General features: G+C 44.2%; 1 long non-coding RNA gene across 1 annotated transcript; it reads right to left on the bottom strand.

Moving 5' to 3' along the window:
- Window positions 1–439: 439 nt before the first annotated feature.
- LOC119142749 lies at window positions 440–3,021 on the bottom strand. Its single transcript, XR_005102404.1, has 3 exons — window positions 2,975–3,021; window positions 2,084–2,148; window positions 440–450 (listed from the first exon to the last, which is right to left on the bottom strand). It is a non-coding gene; the product is annotated as an uncharacterized LOC119142749 (long non-coding RNA).
- Window positions 3,022–4,952: the final 1,931 nt, after the last annotated feature.

A 4,952-nucleotide genomic window follows, 5' to 3' on the forward strand; every position in this document is an offset into this window, starting at 1 on the left:
TGTAGGAACTCACCACTATACAGATAGCACCTTGGAGATGCAGGGAACCAAAGGCATTCATGGACCAAGGGCTCTTGAATGTCCTGAAAAGGGGAAGTTCTTAGCCAAAGAACTAATCAGACATATGAGCCTGTCAGCATGTCCCATATAGCATCATTTTATTGTGACTCTGAAGAACTTGCAAAGAAGTATCATTGCATGTGGAGAAAGTCTGCCCCTGTGCATGTGGGCTATCAAGAATTCATTCAGGTCTGGTTGGGTATATCCTGTGAAACTTCACTGCTGCTTGCGTTTTTGGTAGAAAACAGAAAAACGGTCCATGAGGAGGGGGAGAGGCAGAGGGAGGAATTCAAAACTCAGAAAGAATCTCCAGTGGAACAAGGTAACAGCAGAATCTCCACTGAAAAGGAGGAAACATGAAAGAAATGCCAAAAGCCATAATTTTTATTCCTAGAAACAACCAATCACATCTTACTTAAATTGTTACTTTTAATTTCTCGGGAACCTTATGTAATTAAAGACACCTTTAAAAAGCAGATACCTTAAGATACAGCACTTTGTTTGTATCAAGAAATCATCTCAGCAAATCAGAAACAAACAAATACATTTTTATGCTGAAATAGTTAGAAATCAGTAATGGAAGTACTGTGGTGGGAGGTGGGAGCCCCTCTCCCCTACACCAGCACTGGCCAGTGCAGTGTTGGACACCGGGGGCTGCACAATCTGCTCTGCCCAGGGCTCTGCTTGATCATGTGGACAATCAGCTTCTTCCAAATGAGCATCAGTTGTAAGGAATATGTGCCATTTCCAGCCTTGCTTTTCTTGGATGGTGCACAGACTGAGTTTGTTATAGTGGGATGGGGAATGACCTGAGGAGTCGCATGGAGGAAGCTATCCTGGGCATTTTTCATTAAACTGATAGCATGCTGTCCACAACTGCAGGGGTGTTGACCTGAAAATCCAGATAAACCCATCCAGTCCCATGTTCCCCAAAATACTTGAAAAAAGATTCAAGTGGGTCTTGAAGGACACAAGAAGGTGGCACTGGCCCTCTGGACAGCTCTGGATATCACCCAGAAAATGGGCTTGGGCAGCACTGGTGGTGTAAGGACATCGACATGTTGGACTGTCTACATTAGTAGTGTTGAAATATCTACATGAGAGAGCTGGCAATGAGCATGTCCAGTACAACATGTGGGATGGTCAGCAAAGATTTTTCATCTGGCAGCATCTCTGTTGACGGGCTGTTTGCAAACACAACAGCTTTGCTCCACAGGTGGTGTCAGATCCACAGAGATCCTGGGCAAATGTTGGGAATACGGGCTGCTCCCTCTTTCCAGCTGCCTGCTGGATACCTCTCTGATAAACCAGCCCAAGAAGTGCCCTGTTGACTTGGCGTCCTGGAAAACTGTCAAGAGTGGTCACCTCTTTAATCAGCTCTGTCTATGTATGTTTCATTCTTCTGTGCACGCCATGGTGCTGAAGCACAGGGCTCTTTGAAAGACTGTCTCCTAAGACCTTGTTTCATAGTGATAGACCTTATGGTCAAATTCAGGCAGCCTTCTACAGAATGCTACTCAGTGCTACACAGTTCAGTTATTTCATCAGCTACTTAGGTGGGAACGAGGGGCATATCAGCCCTGGGGCTGCTGGAACGGAGCTACCCCTCTAGACAAGGGATGGCTACAGCCACGATGCCAAATATTTTTAGGGAGTTTTCATGTCACTGTTTTGTAAGCATGGGTTGATTATTCTTTCCAAGTTGTTAAATTTTAGCATGATATTCATTGCTGTCATCGTCATGGCAGAGAGCTTTAAGGCTGTGACTGTGAATAGTGTTACACATTGTACATTTGTTTTGTTTTTTCAGAATGGCTGGAACGACTTGGTATTTTTATGCAGATCTCATGGATGCAGATAGGTCTGTGTTGCTCTTCTATGTCTACTCTAGCCAGGAAGTCCACCAGCATTTCAATGCCTTCTTCACATCTTTTGATGGATGCACTATATACACAGAAAACGTAGCGACATTTTTCCAGCCATGAGAGTCTCACCCTCTGCATAAACATCAAAGGGAACATACCTGGAAAGCTCACTCAGATGAAGAGTGTGAATTCATCACAGATTCCTCCTCAACATCTGCCTAGACTAAAAATAAGCAGATCCAAAGAGATTACCACATCAGAAGGGAGAAGAATCTAGCCAAAGGTGAACTGTCTCTTTCCTGAATGCTGCCAAGAGGCAGGGAAGGCAACACTAGATGACTTCTGTGGTGCTTCTGCTTGGCCTTTCAGCTAGTCTTTGACTGGAGTGACCTTATATCAGGGGTCTTCAAACTACAGCCCGTGGGCTGGATATGGCCCCCCAGGGTCCCCAGTCCGGCCCCCGGTATTTACAGACCCCCCTGCCCCCCCCGCCGGGGGTTGGGGGGGGGAAACCAAGCAGCCGCAGATGACTGCCTGCCACTGCATCCGCGCGCCGGCCCCCTGGTTAAAAGGTGTGAGGACCCCTGCAGAAGGCTGCTGACTCTCTCACAGGTGACACTAGAAGGCATTGGCAGAATGGTGCTGACTTTGCTACAGCTGTTCCTGCTTTTCATACAATTCATAGAGGTAAGCACTCCTAGCGCCCAAATATGGGGGCTGGAGGGCATCTGTTTTTAACCACTCATGTGAATTCTATATATGACTGTTAGCTATTATTAACTGTTCGTTATGGCGTAATGTACATGTAAAATGAGCCATATTGAAAACAATATATTAGTGATGCATGGTGCTTTTTCAGTACAGGAGACAGTCGGGGACTGGCTGAAGGCTTAAAGTTAGAGCATGAACAGACCAAACCAAACTGAGACTGTCTGAAAGAAGAAAATGTTGAAAGGATCAAGAGAACAGCAGACTTTCCTGCTCTTTGGAAAAGGAGAGGGTCTCACAAGATGACACAGGGAAAAGCCTCAAGGCCATGTTGTACTCACCTGACTTGCAAGGAGAGTCCCCAGGTAGCTCGGCCTGACATTTATTTATATGGGTCTTGACATATTAGTAATGCTCTGCAGCCGCAACAGTCCACAATTCTGCATGGCGTAGACAGGTGTGCAGAAGTTATTATAGCTGTTTTACAAGTACGGTGTGATGAAGGAGATATGTTGCTCAGGCAGAGTACTCTGGCACGGCTGGGACCGGGGCACAGCCTTCCTACACACAAGTATGACCCTGTTGGAGACCTGTGGCTGCCTCTCTACCCCTGTCATTCTCCCTGAGGGGTCATAGCATGCAGTTAAAGATCTGAGCCTTCGATTTCACTGTAAAGAAACAGGTTGTTTTGCCCCCTTAAAAATCTAGTGTAAAATGTTAATACAAAAGCAACAACTTTTAACGACCGTGAAATAATGTCACGGACCAGCAGAACTGTGTGACCACTCTATGGCTGCACTCATGTACGGAAACTGCAGCGAGCAGCTGAACTGCATACATGTGGCAGAAAGAAGAAGAGGGAAAGCTGGCTGGCTCCGAAGTGCAGGGACACTTTCTCTCCTTCCCATCCAGGTGCACGGGAGGGCGGCTGCTCCCCCAGGGTGTTTGCAGTCGGATTGTGAAAGGCTCTGGGGGCAGCAGCACACTCTGCCTCCTCATCCCTCCTCGGGGAGCTGTTTCTATTTTGGTTCCTAAGGAGATATGCCAAATGAAAGCAGCTTCAATTTCTACCACAAGCTGAAAGCATCAATTCCTGTAAGCAGTTCCCAGACCTAGGGTAATACAAGACTAATGAGGAAGTTAACAGCAATGCATCCTGATATTAGCTTGAGCTTTGACAGCCTCAGGAACTTAAAAATTATGACCTCCCTCCCCCCTAATGAGACTGGCTGGAAAACCAAGCTATTTTCTTTTGAAGCACAGCTGAGGTTGCTTTTATGTAAAGTCTAAAGTCAGAGTGTAGTTTCTAGGTCCTGTGTCCACACACAACTTTTTTCTCCTGAAATGCAAGCCTCCATGTAATGACATGATTGTATAAACTGAGGCTTCAGTAACAAAAAAGTCTCATTGCCATACATATATCTGATGAAATCTCAAAAATTGACCATGTTGTGACACTGATGAGAAAACAAGTTTTTGAAAAAAGAAAAAAAAATGGTCAGTAAAACTTCTTTTTGCTGGGTTTCAGTATCTCAAAGTTAGGCATGCAGAACATCATAGCAGACCATCTGAAAAAAAAAACAACAAAACACCTATGAAAAAGAAATGTGACATCTTTTTTTAAGCTTTCCCACCACTTAGCTCTAGATATCACCAGTACCAGTAGTACAAAAATTAAACTCTTCTCCAGAGAAACAGCATTAATGACTATTAATAAACAGGAAAGGGGGAAGAAAAAAGTTCTAGTAATTTTTTCTTATTATTATATATTTACAAACCTTGTACTAGTTGAAAGCAAAATATTTTCTATTTCTATTACCAAGATATAAGGACACTTCAAATAGAAATATACCTGTTTTCTCACATAAGTGTATACAGTGCCTCGAGCTTTTGAACTTCTGAGAAATGTTCCTGGTTTATAAACAGAGTAGGAATAAGTAACCATGCAGCGAGTGGTATCAGAGCTTAGCTCATCAGTGAAACTCCTCACATAAAAAAGGGAAATGCAGAAGTGTTTCTGAGGTCAGGACTTTGGAGCAAGGGATGAATGCAATGGAAATCCCTAAACCAAAGAAAGGCTCCACACGAATTGCACAGCTCTTTGCATACACTGACTAATAATCATGCATCAGCCTTGTGTAACAACCATCACAAATATTTTGATAGCCCTTATTTTATAAGTGGTAAAGATCTGGTGAAGAAAGCAGTAATTGTTCTGATTTATGACTGGCTCAGCGACGTGAACCAGCTGTATCTGCTCCAAGTAAAGGGCTAAAAAACCAAAACCTACATGCCATGGTGACCTCCATCACTCCATGC

Source organism: Falco rusticolus, chromosome 2 (assembly GCF_015220075.1).
Source record: "Falco rusticolus isolate bFalRus1 chromosome 2, bFalRus1.pri, whole genome shotgun sequence".
Classification (NCBI taxonomy): domain Eukaryota; kingdom Metazoa; phylum Chordata; class Aves; order Falconiformes; family Falconidae; genus Falco; species Falco rusticolus.